This window comes from Protopterus annectens, chromosome 13.part0 (genome assembly GCF_019279795.1).
Source record: "Protopterus annectens isolate FY-2018-M chromosome 13.part0, PAN1.0, whole genome shotgun sequence".
NCBI lineage: Eukaryota > Metazoa > Chordata > Ceratodontiformes > Protopteridae > Protopterus > Protopterus annectens.
This window is the reverse complement of record NC_056747.1, coordinates 409,102,452-409,119,037: the sequence shown is the minus strand read 5'-3', so window position 1 is coordinate 409,119,037 and position 16,586 is coordinate 409,102,452. Positions and strand designations below refer to the sequence as shown.

General features: G+C 44.0%; 1 protein-coding gene across 1 annotated transcript in view; it reads right to left on the bottom strand.

The window, feature by feature from the left end:
- Positions 1–16,586, bottom strand: part of DERL2 (derlin 2) — a 352,209-nt gene that overhangs the window by 114,929 nt on the left and 220,694 nt on the right. The gene's annotated exons all lie outside the window — the stretch shown is intronic.

Sequence of the window (16,586 nt, the reverse complement as noted above, 5' to 3'; positions counted from 1 at the left end):
TTTAATTACATCCTTTTAAAAACTTTATCATTAGTGATAGCTAGCGTTGGTCAGTCTGAAGGTTGTATGTATTATTCTTTAACCACAACGTGATATATTGTATCTATTTATATATATATATATATATATATATATATATATATATATATATATATATATATATATATATATATATATATATATATGCAAATATTTAATTATTTACTTTTATTTCTAAGCATATTAGTTAGGTAGATGTTATAACAGTTTGTTTTTAAGTTAATATTAAGGTTATATAGTTCAGTGCTGATACTGAGCTGTTGCTTGGCTCTAAATACATATTTTAAAAAAGTATTTCTTGTTATATTCTAAGTTACTTTGAATATAAGCCTATTGATCTTTCTCTTTAAAAGCTTATACCTAGATTAAGCTTAATTGAACAATTAATTAATTGCTTGATCACATTAAGTAACTAAGATGTAGTACTATATGTTTGCTGTTTTTAATTCATTATTACGGTCTGAGGAAGCGTATCATCGATACGTGAAAGCGCTTACCAATTAAAGTTTTATTCAGAATATTTTGTGGTGAGTCCGAGGTTTTTCTTTCATCAGGGTCTACAGGAGTGATAAATGGCAAGAGAAGCACTCCTTTCTGTAGATTCTACCACAACTACAGCTGGAAATAAAAATGTCTGAGCTAAACAATCAGTTGCGTTAATTGTTATTTTAGAAACTAGTTCTGACACTAACTTCAGGAACAGGAGAGACTGGCCAGCTTCAGAAGCAGTAGCAGAAAGAGGGGAAAAAAGTCTGCCCATAACTTTAGTATGGGAGGAAGAGAATGGCGCTCTAGGTCCAGTAAAGGAGGAAGACTGGAGTTTGGGACTGGCAGAAAATGACAGACTGTTCACTAGATTCTTGATGAATGGAAAAGGACTGGCCAACTTGATAAGGTTTTAAAAAGGCCTTGACAAATTCCTTACAAAAGGTACACTTTATTACGGGTACCACCTACAGAGACAGTATGAGCATTCGGTATGTACTTCAGCCTCAGAAATATTTCAGACAGCAACATATCTACAAAATGGACAGCAAGATGTTTTAAAAGATGAGTGATGGTAAAGGCCTACACACACACAGTCTGGGGACATTTTTGAGCATGACAGATGTGCAGCAACAGAAAATCTATGTGGAATAGGCAACCACATGGGGTAAACTGAAAGGTGGAATATGCTCAGCAGCTTGGAAAAGCTTCACCTATTGAGAAGACCAAATGTGCGATATTAGTCCTCCTGTTCTGAAGGACACACCTCCCCTTAGCAGGTACTGTGTGCATGCATTTTAAAAGTGCATCACGCACACATTTTTTCACTTAAACCAAATGAAGTGGACAGCATCCCTTTTTAAATTATCCACAGTGGTTCATGCCTTGAAAATTATAAAAATTTAAGATGTTCTTCACCACCAAATCTATAAAAAACACTGATCTAATGCTTCAGTGCAGCAACTGAACACTGGCAGAAAATACCAAATTTTATTCCTGAGTAGAGTGCAATGCAGTTTAAAGGGAGGCAAGACCATTTTCACTGTAGATGATAAACAAGAATTACCTTAAAATGACATTGACAGCAGTATCATCCCCGATGAGGATGAGGGGGATGCACAAGAGCTACGAAGGGTAACTAAAGTATATAATGAAGGGCACAAGTGCAATGCAGGCATAACAAAGACAGATAAGGCTACACAGAAATAGTGACATAGTAATAACACATTCATGGTGCACAGAATGGACAGGAGGGGAAATACAGGTGGGATGACAACTTTTATCCAGAATGGGATAGAATTCTGTGATTAGTACTTTCATAAATCAAGGTAAAAAAGTCTCAAATGGACATAAATCTACAACAGGTATCTATAACGTAAATGGAAAAAAAAAATCAAAGGCAGGATTAACTGATGGCTGAAGAAGAAATCAAGACCATGAGTGACTAATTATATAGCACAGAAATGGTGGATGCCCATCTAAGGTAAGAAAGGAAGGGTAAATGGGAAACTAGTAAAATCTCTTTTGGAAGCTGGACTTAAGAATGAGGCCCTTTAAGTACACTGCACTTTATCCTAAACAATGCAGATGGGAAACAATGCAGATGGGATAACAGCAACTGAACTTTGGAATAACTCTAGCCAACAGTTAACATGCCACCAAGTGGGTCTACCATCGGAGTAAAGGTGGGACATCTCAGAACAGAAATCTAGGACATCCAAAAGTGCAAACTACAGTCTGTTGGGAAATGCTATCCGGGAACACGACCAAAAACAAGGACATTGGAAGAGCTGTGAAGCTGCATTAATGAAAAGGTGAGTAACAAAACTCTGTTACAGTGAACAGCAAATCAAACTGGCCTGGATAGAGTGCAGCAGAGATAATACAGATAAGGGAATGTGAAGATGTCATAAAAAGACAGCAGAACCAAATACTTTAGAAACAAAACAGGGACAGACTTATCTTAATAAAAATGGAACAGAACAAATGAGGTACAAGTTCAAACATGCTGCATTATTAGGAAAAAATACATTTCACCCAGACTTGCATATGATGTGAGGAATATAGGGAAAATCCAGAAGATGGCAATGAAGAGACAAAAATGAGAAAAAAAATCTTTAAAAGAGGTATGACGCTTGAATGAGACACCTCTTAAAATACTATGAAGTAGACAATGCCTGGTAAATCTCAAAATACTATGAAGTAGACAATGCCTGGTAAATCACTGATAGAACTGTAAAACTTCTTGTATGCCTCCCTACAAAATGGAGAATGGTAATAGCTGTCGCCCTTGCATAAGGGGGATCAAGAAGCCAAGTAAAAGTTTGTTAGTCACAATTCCACCTAATGGAAATTTTCTGAAAAGATTCCGTATAGTAGGCTGGTGTCCTGAATGTTGCTACCAATGACCAGCAGCACACCATACAGCAAAAATCTTGCCAATTCACCAATTTAGTTTTAGTACAAGGTCACCCTTAACGTAGACAAGGGAAGCTCTACGGATAAAGTTTCAGAAAGTACAGTTGTGTACACTTACCATTAATGTAGATGTTCGTGTGTTCACTGTTGCAGTCATCACACTTGGGTTGATTCCCCAAAGCTGAAGGGGGGTGGAGACAGTCGAGAAGAATTGGGGCTGGCAAATATGCTCTGCAGGACTGAAGTTGGAAAATCCGCCCTGGATTTGGAAAAGATAGGCAGGTGGTAATGTTTGGTGAAGGTGTGTACAGAACTCCAGGCAGCAGCTTCCAGGATTTCTCTGGTAGGGACTCCCCTGAGGAATTCTGTAGAGGTTGAAGTTGCCCTAGTGGAATGTGTTCTGACCCCCTGAGCGGGTGGTTTCCCATGGTGCTTGTAGCAGAAATGGATGCAGTGTGCTATCCATTTGGAAATTGTTTCAAAATGGCCTTACCCTTTGCCTCTGGTGCAAAGCTGACTAGTAACTGGTCAGATCTCCTGAAGGGCATAGTCCTATCAAGGTAGGATCTGAGCCGTTTGTGCACATCCAAGGAGTGCAGGATCCTTTCCCCTTTATTTTGAGGGCTAGGGAAGAAAGTTGGCAAATGGATAGATTAGTTTAGAGCCACACCGGACACCACTTTAGCCATAAAGGAAGGGTTAAGTCCAGAAGGAAACCCTGTCAGCATGGAAAATAATGAAGGGTTCCACAGCAATAAGTGCTTGTAACTCAGACACTCTTCTAGCTGAAGTGATGGTCAGAAGCAAGGCTGTTTTCCAATAGGAATTTTAACTCTGCTGACGCTGCAGGCTCAAAAGGGGGTAGCATGAGCTTTTCCAGTACAAAGTTATGGTCCCAAGCAGGGGTGGGTGCTCTCCTTGGTGGCCTTAAGTTGTTAGCCCCTCTCAGGAATTGTTTGATAAAAAGGGTGGGAGAAAAGTGATGGCTCAGTGCTGTAATGAGCCGAAATGGCAGAGGCATGGATCTTAATGGAGAAGGATAGGCCTCTTTGGAGTAGATCTGCTAAGTAATCCAGGATCAGAGGTTGGGAGGGCAGAGTTGCGTCCTCCCCCTTCGACTGAACCCAGGAGCAGTACCTTTTCCACTTATCAGCATAGGATTTCCTTGTACTGGGTCTTCTGGCTTCAAGGATGATGATGTCCAGCACCTGCTTGCTTAGGCTAGCTACTGGGGAAGAATTCAAGGAATAAGCCAGGTTGCAAGATGTAGGGTTTGCAGTTGTGGATGCAAGATCTGTTCCCCCCTGCTGACAGAGCAGGGTTGGGTTTTGGTGTAGGTGCCAGGGAGGCACCAGTGACAGGCTGAGCAGGAGTGGGTACCAGCGCTTGCGTGGCCAGTCCGGGGCAATCAGAAATGTCCTTGGTCTGTCCCGTCTTATCTTGAGCAACACTTGAGGGAAGCAGCACAGTGGGAAAGTTATAGATTGAGAGATTCACCCACTGGAAGGATAGGGCATCCACTTTCCAGGCCCTGCTGCGAGGTGTCCTGGTGCAGAATCTGCTGAGCTGGTGATTGCAGGGGGAGGCAAAGAGATCCACCTCTGGGGTTCCCCATTTCTGGATCAGACAGTTGAAGGTTCTGGGCTATAATTGCCACTCGTGTGGGTCTAGGATATTTCTGTTTAAGTCGTCTGCCAGTGAGTTTTGCCTGGCAGGAATTGAGCTTGTAGATGGACCTGCATGTCCAAGGCCATGTGCCACAGGGCCATGGCTAGCCTGCAGAGAGGGTTAGAATGGGATCCCCCCTGCTTGCTGATGTACCACATAACTGTGGTGGTGTGTTTTTATTAGTAGGAGTCCTGGAGAAAGTAGGGATTAGAAAGCTATTAGAGCATGTTGCACCACTAGCATCCCTTTTTGGTTGATGTGCAGATGAATTTGACTTGGGCTCCAGTGGCCCTGAATGCACCTGCCGCCCATCTAAGCCCCCCAGGCATAGTCTGATGCATCTGTGGTCAGGGTCTGGGAGGCGTGGGGTTCAGTAAAGGGCAGTCCCCTGTTGTGGTTGCATGCATCTGCCCACCAAAAAAACTCTGTCCTTAGACAGGGTATGACAGGAATGACTGTTTAAAGGTCCTGAGAATGTTGGCACCAAAGACTTTAAGTACCATTGAAGTTTCCTCATATGCAGTCTTGCATATGGAATTAGCAGTATACATGAGGCCATGAACCCTAGAACCTGCAGAATTTTTCTTGCAGATAGCTGGGTTCTTGTGGCCATTTGTTTGAAGTAGGAAGTCAGATAAACTTGTTTTTCTGAAGTGAGGAATGCCATCTGGGATGTTGTGTCCAAGCTTGCTCCCAGGAATGCAATCTTTTGACTGGGTACCAGTTTTGATTTCTTTTCGTTGATGGTGTAACCCCAGGGAAGTGAAAAGTTTTTTCACAAATGTCAGGTGCTGCAACAGCAATTCCTGACTGTCTGCCAGAATCAGGCAGTCGTCCAAGTATGGGTAAATTTGGATATTTTTCTGCCTGTAATATGCAATGGCTGGAGCCAAGCATTTTGTGAATACTCTGGGGGCACAGTCGATAAGCAAAATGGAAGTGCAGAGACCTGATAGTGCATTGATCCAGCCCTGAAACGAAGATACTTCCTGCAAGACTCCCTTATAGGGATGTGCAAATATACTTTTTTTTTTTTTTTTTAAGTCTAAGGTGAATAACCAGGCATCCTTGGCTAGCATGGGTAGAAGCTGTTGCAGGGTAGCATTCTGAACTTTGGTACCACCAGGAAGGTGTTTAGAATTGAGCCAAGAGCCCTCTTTTCTGCGTACTAGGAAGAGTTTGGAATAGAATCCTTGACCCAACTGTTCCACTGGAAACGGATGAATAGCTCTGATGGATAAAGCAGGGATAGAACTTGGTTTTGAGCCTCTGCCCACTGGTTTGGAGGAAGATCTGGGAACCCCTCTTGTGGTTGGCAGTGAATGGAAGTAAAATTTGTATCCCTGGGATACAATGTTGAGGACCCATCTGTCTTGTGAGAAGGCCATCCAGTTCTTTGCATGAAGGGCAAGTTTTCCTCCTAGGGGCACAAGCAATTGGGCAGAGATGGGGAGTGGAGTGGGGAAGTCATTGTGAGTTTTTTCCATAGGGAGGTGGCTTACCACTCCCTACTTTGGGGGTGCGGGCACTCTATTGCTTAGATCTCTGCACACCCTGAGACTGTAATCTGGGTGGTCCATTTCCCCTGGGTCTTGTTTGAGATGGCCGTGAGGGGGCTGGAAAGAACTAGTGTTTGGAAGGGCAATGCCTACTGAATCTAGGGGGTTGTGCTTGTAAGAATTCTTTAACAGTCTGTATAGACTTAGCTTTTTCTTCCATCTTTTTAAGAACCTCTTCTGCTTTGGTACCAAACAAAACTGTCCTTGTTCAAAGGAGTGTCTAGTAACTTCAATTTGACATGGTCTGGCAAGGTCTGCTCCTTGAGCCAAGCATGGCTTGCAGAGTGCATAAGCTCCTGCAATTCCTTATTTTGTGTGCAGTCTGTAAAGATTGTAATTTTTTGTTTAATAAGTTCCATGATATGTTGCTGGTACTTCAGCATGTGAAACTGACAATTTAATGTCCCTAACAGCAAGAGTAGCAGATGTACATACCTCCTTACCCCATCTGTCCAAAGCTCTGGAATCCCTGTCCGAAGGGGTGGAATTCTTGGCTGCAGTTGCTTTGATACCTTTAGGCCCCTGGAAAATTATCTCTGGGTCAGCAGTAGGATTCTTGAAAGGAAATGTGTGAGTGTCAGGTACTCTGTAGTACCTGTCTGGTTTCCTAGGGGCAGGAGGTAAAGTATCAGGAGTAAGACTGGATTCCATGAAAACAATCAACGACCTCCAGGACAGGGGGTATAGCTAAAGGCCTGTGCTGGGGCAAATCTAGGAATTCTGAGTCTTTTTGGACTGGGGATAGTCTTGGCATTCCCAGTGGAAATGCTCTCTTAAGGTATGTAGGGTTTCACCAAAAAAAAAATCTCTGGATGGGAGGCAGGGGAAATGGATTTCTCTGCATCTGAATCCTCATAAGCAGATAAGGTCATGTCTTCATAATCAGATACCTCAGTCATTGGACTCCTGGTCTGTTGAAGCTACATGGGACTGGTCTTTTTTCCTCTTAGCAGGGGAAGGCTGGCTTCCCCTAATTAGCATAATAAGGTCTTCAGCCATTCTAAGCATTTGTCTGAGGTATGGGAGGATGTGCATGCGCTTTGGTAGTTTGTTTTCTTGGTGTAGAGCGTACTCTAAGCCTAAGAAACATGGTAGTTTTAGATAAAAAAAAAAAGTAGTCCGAGTCCAACATCGGTAGAGCGAAGAACTGCCTAAGAAGCCTGTGCTTGCACAGCGGCTCCGGACCCATCCAAGGTAGAGATATCCACAAGTTCCATATTCGAAGAGTCTCGTGGTATACTGGACTCCGAATGGGTCTCTGTAGAGGCCTGCGAATCCACAAAAGCAGGCATCAGGAACTGTGAAACTGACTCACTGAATATCAGCGAACTGGGGACTAGCTTAGCGGAAGAGTCCTCAGCAGCTTTGGACCTATGCGGTCTCTCTTTTTCCTTACATTTTTTCGGAATATCAGTAGCTGGATGGCTTACCGAAGCCATTTCGAAATACAGAGATCAAGAATGAAAGAATTTAGCAACAAAGAGACAGACAACGGATGGTTCGGGCGTTGAACAAAGCACAAAACTTGACAGCGAGCTACGTCGTGGTCTGGGCCTAAACAGGTGACGCAGTAAGAATGAAAATTTCTCTGTGGTATTTGCTTTCCACAGGCAAGACAATTGTTAACATTTTCTGACATCGGTTAGAGCAAGAAAAAAGGATCCCCAATGGTGTACTTAGCTTTAGAAGACTTCAGGATTATTCAATTTGTAAACGAAAATTCAGGTAGCGGAAAAACGGCACTTGCGAACTGCTTCTGCATTAGGCTCCTTGGCAAGAAAGGCTGATGTAATGGCATTGGCTGCCTGTTTTTATATCCCCCCCGATGACCTGACGTTAGAACTGAAGTGACAGCAACCGACGCAGAAATACCAAGTCTCTGGTATTCGGGCAGACTGAGGGCTACCTGCAGGCAGATAACGCAAGTGTGATGACTGCAACAGTGAAACACTAACATCTACAGCAAGGCCTCTGACATAATACCTCATAACAGACTGGGTGGAAAATGTGGCAGTATGGCTCGAATAGTGGTGGTGCCAGAAGAATCTAATAAAAAGCAAATGGTGGCAGCTGGAAAGCAGGTGAAAGACAGCAGAAAAATTGGTAAGCAATGAAGTACTGCAGGATTCAGAAAGACAACAATCCACCTTAGTGCATTTGTTTTAAAGGTCATGCTGAAAATGAAAAATAAGAAATTTATCTTCGGATGACACTAATAGGTGCAGTGGTCATATATGTACAGTATCCAATCTAATGTAAAGGAAACTGTATAGTGGCTAAACAAGTGGTACAAGAGATTTAATGTTAAAAAGTACAGGGATTAGTATTAAGTGGTGAGGGGGAAGGCACTTGGTGAATTACCAATGAATGACCACCAAGTAGGAGACAGAAGGAAAGCAATAATGGATGGGGTTAAAAATCAAATCAGCCCACAACTGAAATCATGCTATACAGCGTGAGAAGGGTGGTGGCAAATACTGTGAAGGGCACCAAACTCCAAGAATGCTGCAGTCACCTCTTCATCTGGCAGGGCACCAATATATCTGGAGTAATTAACGTGTTAAGGTCTACCAGCTATACAAAGAAAAACAAATCATGCCAACAGAAAGTGTGCAATGCAGAATTACCAACACTTTGAAATGAAAAGAAGGGTTTGGGAATAAATACAAAATTCTAGGCACATGCACTCTAAGGGGGGGGGGGGATAAAGGCACAATATAACAGTATAATTTAAATGCACTGTACTGCTTGGGAACTACTGGAAGAGATAGAAATGAAAGCAGGTAAAGCAGTTTTCAGATAGAAGTGGACATTTCAGGGGAAACAAAATATCACTTCAAAGAGAAAGTGGCTTCAATGTCAGCTGGCATCCAAAAAAGGATGAAAGGCAAGGGTAGAGAAAGGGCAAGGTGACCATGTGTGGACTAGAAGCAATACTCTGATGGCCTTGGCAGAATCCATATTTTGTGTCACTATCTCCGCATGCAAGAAATTTACTAAAAATAACCACAATGAGATAATACAGCAAATCTATTAATAGAACTAGAAATTATTCAGAATAATTGAGTATGAAGGGTAAGAGACAGAGAATGGTACTGGTATTTATCTGCAAGGTATGCAAGACAGAACTACATCCTTGTAACTTCAGCAGACTACATCAAGATCAACATTATGACCAACAATGAAAGGCTAATGGTTGGCATTATGATCACCAAACAATACGATTAAATATGATGCTAGAAAAAAAATTGCGTGCGTCTGTGTGTCTATATGCACTATACAAGCAGTTTCAGTGGCTTTGTTTCACAAAGTGTGTGTGTATGTTATGTGTGTAGGGGAGAAGGAAGTGTATGTATGTATGTATGTATGTATGCATGCATGCATGCATTATGTAAGTGTGGAGGGGAGAAAAGCATTGACGCACATAATGTGCAGAACAATGAGATTTGCATTTCAATTTTTAGAACATCCAGGGACCATCTTGCAGCCCACAGTTCACACCAAGAGAATTGGTTAAATTATACTACAAACTCATGAGACACCATTAGTAATTAGCTAGTAAAACTTTTGTATAGTTTAAGTGATTATGATATTCACAACACTTTAAAATGTAATTAAAGTGAAAAGAGGCTACTATGTATTCTCTTTGCACTTCCAAGCAATCTATTCAGGATCTTGATGCATTTGATCAGTCTCTTAAATGGATAAAAAAACACCCCTGTAAAATAAAGACCATCTGAAATTATGGGAAAAAAAAAGTTATGTTCTTACCATAACATTCCATCTGTTTTATCGATCTTCATTCATTCCTGACTGCTGGGTTTCAGTTCCATCCTCAGAACAGACTCTGCCGTTGTAACAAGCTCGCACCAGCCAGAAACTCTCGAGCTAAGGGTACCCATAGTGCCTCTCTTCCCTTCCCCTCAGATTGAGTTTTGCACGTAGAAATAAAATGTAGAAGCTTTGTCTGAGCAACTGCTCTATTACAAAATGAGGACTCTATCCGAACCTCCAGGAGTCTTTGGAGGGGTTTGGAGGGTGGGATTTCAAGAATGAATGAAGATCAACACAGATGGAACATTATGGTAAGAACATAACTTCTTTATCTGATATTGTCAATCTTCATGACTGTTGGGACAGAGTCCCTGGCTACCTTATGTCCCGGGGAGGCCCTATGAAAGGATACTCCTGAGCACTATAGAGCCAAAAGATGCTCTTTCCCCTGGAGACCACATCCAGTTTGTAATAAGTGTTAAAGGTATGCAGAGTTGCTCAAGTTGCCGCTGCACAAATGTCATCCATAGAGGCTTTAGGATGAAAGGCTACTGAAGTGGAAACAGATCTGGTAGAATGAGCCTTGACCTTTGTTGACAGGTTTAGGTTTAGTTTATTTTAGTTGTAAACAAAGGTGATGCAATCTCTCAACCATTTGGATAAAGTAACTTTGGAAACTGGTTTGCCCAGTAGAGTGCCTGAAAAAGGGCAAAAACAATTGGGCGGATTTTCTAACTGATTTTGTTCTATTCAAGTAAAAACGCAATTGTCTGTGTACATCCACAAGTGTAAACAATATTCTCCTTTGTTTGAGAAGCTTGGGAAGAAGACTGGCAAGTCTATAGACTGATTAATATGAGAGTCAGATATAACCTTGGGAAAGAAAGAAGGGTTAGTCCTAAGTGATACTCTCTCTGTGAAAAATACATGGATGTTTGACGCACAAAGCCTGTAATTCTGACATTCTCCTGGTTGACGTGATGGCTACCAGGAAAAGGGTCTTCCAAGAAAAGAATTTGATATCGCAGGTGGCTGCTGGCTCAAAAGGGGCGACTGGTTAAACTTTGCAAAACTAATGTTAAATTCCAAAGTTTAATGGGTTCTTTAAAGGGTTGTTTCAAATGCGTAACACCTTTCAGGAAGGTTGTGCAAAGGCGATGAGACAATATGGAAAAATCATAACAATTATGAAAATCTGAAATTGCAGCTAAATGAACTCTTAATAGTAGAAGCTGAGGCTTCTGATTCGAATATAGTTGATAAATATTCATACCTTATTAAACAGACGCTGAAAGGGTCCACTTTTTCTGCAAGAAACCAAAGCACAAATCTATTCCATTTACTAAGATAAAGTCTTCTGGTGGAATGTCGTTGGGAAGCCGGAAGTATTTTCTGTACTGAGGAAGACAGATTGTTTTGCCTGGCAATTACTGGAAGTGGAGGTACCAAGCAGTCAGCTTGAGACTGTGTAGGCTGGGATGAACCAGCCCCTGTGGATGAGACAACAGGCCTGGGATTGGGTCCAGAGTCCACGGATGGTTTACTAGGTGAGGCCAGAGAAAAAAGAACCAGACTTGGCAGGAGCAATAAGGTGCAAGGAGGATCACTGCTTCTTAACCATTGGGTTTTCTTCAAAGCCTGGGGGATATGGAGGAAAGGTGTAAAGCAGTCCCAGGGGCCAATCGTATAGAAGAGCATCTCTCAGGGTCTCCTCCTGGGGGGGGGGGGGGGGCAGGGTAGAGTAGCTGCTGCATTTATGGTTTATGGGAGATGCAAATATGTCAGAGCAAGGCTAACCCCACTGATAAAAAATCTTTGTCGCTACACTGGGATTGAAACACCACTCGTGAGGCAGGAGGATACATCTGTTCAGTTTTTCTGCAATCATGTTGGAATTCCCCCAGAATATGCATTGCCATCACAAATCAGTTGGATGCCATCGCCCATTGCCACACTCTTAGAGCTTCTCAACATAACAGGTATGATCTGGTTCTGCCCCATTTGTTGATGTACCAGACCACCGAAATGTTGTCTGATTGTATAGCAACTGTCCCTGAAGTGAAGGACAATAGGACACTGACATGCAAATTGGCCTCTGAGGGGAACCAAGTGCCTTGGACAGTCTTTCCCTGAAAATGCCACCCCACCCCATCAGGGGTGCATCCGTGGTCACTACGGCCTTGGGATGAGTGGGGGTGAAAGGGCGACTCCATAGTTCCTCTTCTGACTTCACCAATTTCATAGGTTGGTACTAGGTTATCAGCCCTAGGGCCTCTACAAGCCTAGCCATAACAATTCCCTGGCTATTTCTTCCCACATTATTTACTTTCCTGGACCCCTGTCTAGCAGGGCGACTGAAGTGATCCCTGGGGTGAATTTCCCTTCTCCCATCCAATCGTCAAGGTTCCTCTTGAAGAGGTCCAAAGAGGCACTCTGCTTGACATGTATGGGCAATCTATTCGAGTCTGGGGAGTCTCTGGGTCAGGAACCTATCCCTCCAGCATGTTTTGTTTATTGTGATGACAAGGTTTAGATCCCTGGAGCGTGTAGCTCTGAGGGATTGGGATTTCTTTAAGTGTAGCATGTCCAACAGCTCTGGGTTTGACATGGCCTTGTATGTTAAGCAGAGATCGCCTCTGAGTAGACGATATGTGACAGAGTATAGCTGGAGTTTTTTAAGGCGGTCAGCGTAGGGCATCTGCTTTAGGCCTGTGATTCTTTTAGTGAGGTATTTGAGGCCTTTCCAGTTGTTGCAGATGTCTTGAGAGGTACATACCAAATGAGGCGTTGTATTCTATAATGGGTCTAATGAGGGATGAGTACAGTGGGACAATGACCTCCTTTTTTCTGGATGAAAAGCCCTTCGTGATGAGGTGTGTCACATAGAAGGATTTCCTGACTGTTGTGGCGATGTGGTTATCGAAGGTGAGACCACTGTCCACCCATGTCCCTAAGTCTCTTATCACACTTTGTGTTTAGTGTACTGCCACCTATATGGTAATTCATGGATACATGTTTTTTCCCCAAAGGGGATAACACATTTCTTGGCATTGAGCTTGAGCCCATGGCTCTGGCACCAAGCATCTGTTTCTGTAAGGCCCTTTTGTAGAGTATCCACATCATTTGGGGATTCAATAATGGCTCTCAGTTTGCAGTCATCTGGGTCCTACATTTAGGTCCTACTTGCATCGGTTGGTTATGCAGAATAGGTAAGACATCAGGTGTGTTAACACAGACCACCGTGAGGCCAGGAGCCTCAATATGGCACCTTGCCAAGGGAACTAGAGTGATAGTGGCAGCCACTGACCCTAGCAGCTGCAAGACTAAGCATGCCGGGACTTTGTCTTGAGAGAATATCACTTGAAGCTCTGATCTTAAACTCTGCAGCCTGTGATGAGGTGGAGCAGCCATACAGGATTTCATGTTGAATGTTGTTCCAATATTCCATCTCTTGTGTGGGTGACAGCTTTAACTTTTCCCTGTTTATTGAAATGCTTAAGTACTCTGCAAGGTGTAGGATGGAGTCCAAGGCATGAAGCAGTAGATGCGTGGTGGGGGGAGGTGAGAAACCAGTCGTTGAGATATGGAAAGACCAGAATCCTTGTAGTCTTAGGTAAGCAGCTACCACTGCCATGCATTTGGTGAACACCCTGGGGGCTGTGGTGAAAAGGGCAGTGCCCGGCTCCCAGATGGAAGCGGAGGTACCTTCTGGATACTTGTCCATCCTGATGTGGTAATATGCGTCTTGAAGATCTGCAGAGCACATCCAATAGTCTTTCCAGAAACGCAAGGACAGACTATACACCCATGACTATCTAGAATTTTGTTGTTGAACAAACTTGTTCAAGACACACAGGTCTAGAATTGGCCTCCAATCCTCTTATTTTTCGGCACCAAAAAGAATCTTGAATAAAAAAACTGATCCTATTTGGTCTGGTGGGACTGTTTGGATGACTTTTTTGAAGCAGTTTTTGAATTTCTCGTCCTGCTGTAATTCCTCTGACTGTGTGGAACATCGGGGATTCGCCTTTGTGGTCTTGGATAAAGATCGAAGGGGATAGGTTAACCTCTGGTAATTCTCTGCACCCAGGAATCTGATGTTACTGAGTGCCAGGCTAAATGGTGTAGAGAGAATCTTCCCCCGACTGCCCCTAGATGAAGAGAATTAGGCCACCACTCAGGAGCACTGATGGGGTTTGTCCAGAGAAAGAACCCTGGTTACGCAGGCCCCCTCTGCCACAAGAGGGGCATCTTCCTGTTGAGTTCCCTCTCTGCCCCCCCCCCCAGGGGAAAACTCTCCCAAGTGTGTCACGAAAAGGTCCCTGGGACTTCTTGAACCACATCTTTACACTCATCAGATTCCTGGAGTAAGGTCATTGAGGAGCAGAAAAACATACGCCTGCAGCATAAAGGGTCTTTGTCCTTCTCACACCTGGCTAGTCTCCCTAACTTTTGGGCCAAAAAGCAAGGTAGCATTGACTAAGTAAGACATGAAAGGGTCCATGAAATCACACAAGCGCAGCCAGGTGTGGTGCCGGATAGCAATGCCTGTACCCACTGCCCTGGCAGTTCCTTTGGCTGTGTGCGCAATAAGCCGTATGGACAAGTTTGATATCTATTCTAGGGTTGCAAGCTGGGAGGCAACTTTATCACGTACCTCATCAGACACTGCCCCTGCCAAGGTGCCCGAGAGCGCATTGATCAGGTCCTTCTGAAGACAGGTAAAAATGTACCAAGAAGTTCAATGACCATATGGCAAAGGTCGTTGAAGCGTAGACCACTTCCCAAATCTGTCCATCGTTCGAGACTCCCAGTTTGGAGGATGGACAGTTGGACTATCCTCAGAGCTTCTTTGTGGCAGCCGCCACCACCATAGCATCTACCGCTGGGGCTGGTCCTCTGGTGGACGAAATTTTGTCTGGTCTCCAAGGAATTGTCTCCAAGTGCATCAGGGGCCTTCCAAACATACTGCACAATAACCTTGACCAAATCATCAGCAAGTGGGGTCACCCAAGAAGTAGAAGGTCAGGCATGAAAAGCCTGCAAGAAAACAGATTCCTTGGACTTCCAATCCCAGGTGGACTTCCAATCACCCCTCTGTTTCAAGATTTCCAGGATGTCTGCAAAGGAGACATCTTCAGAGGGTGACCACGGAGACCCTTCCCTGTAGTCTGTATCCTCAGTGACATTCTTCTGGAGAATCTAAGTGCTTCTTCTTGCATGACCTCTTATGGGGTGAATCCTTAGGGGGAAGGTCTGGAAAAGAATCTGAAGAGAGGGTACTCTGCTGCAGGATGTCTTGCTGCTCACATGCCCGCTGCCCCGATGTTGGGAGGTTGTAACAGCTGCGAGCCACAGGGTAAATAGATGGGACACTGATGGAGTTGGCGCCAACTGCGAGCCTGCTGAGGTAAGAGCTCTTTCCATAATCTGATAGGCAGGCCAATCTGAAGAAGGATGGGAGCCCAGAACAGGGAACCACCACCTTGGAACTGGGGTCACACCCCACTCTGACAAGCCCAACTCTAAAGCAGGAACCTTGAAAGGACTTGGGACTCTCAAAGCACCCAGAACAGTTGACAGCGCCGTAGAAAAAAAAAAAGACACCAAACTAGGGGTCAAGAAGCCTGCAGCCAAGTCATGGTCCTGATGATGGGTAGGCTCCAAATGAGCAGAAGACCACAGATATGGTTCTGGAGCAGAAGTGAGATCCATCGGCACTGAAGCAGTTGGTACTGGGAGCAGTGTCGAAGTTAAAGGGCCCCAAGACCTGTGGAGAGGATGGAGGAGGACAGGATGGAGTCCATAGAGAGTAGACCTCGGCTCTGGATGCGAGGGAGGTTCTAGAAGGGGCTGGAAGACCTCTGGCCTACAAAAGCAGATCCACTAACCTGACTACATCAAATTCTGAAAGGCTCCTGGTGGAATGAATAGACCTCGCCGGGGAGATTCTGGATGTTCTGTGAAAGGGCTGTTGACCATAACAGGGGGTAAATAGATGGGGAGTACCTAGTCCTGGGGAGGAATTCAACCTTTGGCACCGTGGTCAGCTGACCAATGGTTTGTGATGCAGGGGAAGTAACTGGTGTGGGCAAAACTATTGTTGGTGGCGAGAGGGTCAGAGGTACCGATGAAGGTGTTGGCACTGTGGTAAGTTTTGTTGGCTCCAGTAGAGTCGCTGTCGGCACAGTGGAAGGAGTCGTAGGTTTCGGTGCTGAAACAGTCGTTTAAGTCAATCTTGGTTGTTTAGACTTCTATTCCGAAGCAGAAACCTGCCCTTTGGATGATTTAGGGTCATGAGCTTGAGGAGATGCTTGAACAGAGTGGCTCCTTTTCTTCACTTCTTTCTTAGGAGACTTAGACGTCTCGACCACAGACAAAGCCTCTGAGAAAGGGCACTTTAATAGCCCCTTGGGGATTAAAATTAGTTTCAGCGATCTGCAAGGATCCAGTCACTAAAACCCTTACAGAGTTCAGAAGGTGGTTGACTTCCAAGTGTGGCACCCCTAAACAATATACGCATGAAAGATCCAAGTTGGGCATCTTTCTGCTACAGCCCTGACATTGCTTAAAGTCAGTGGTGCCTTTCTGTTTCTCTACCATAATAAAATAAGGCTAACCAAATCACCGTATGCACACAGA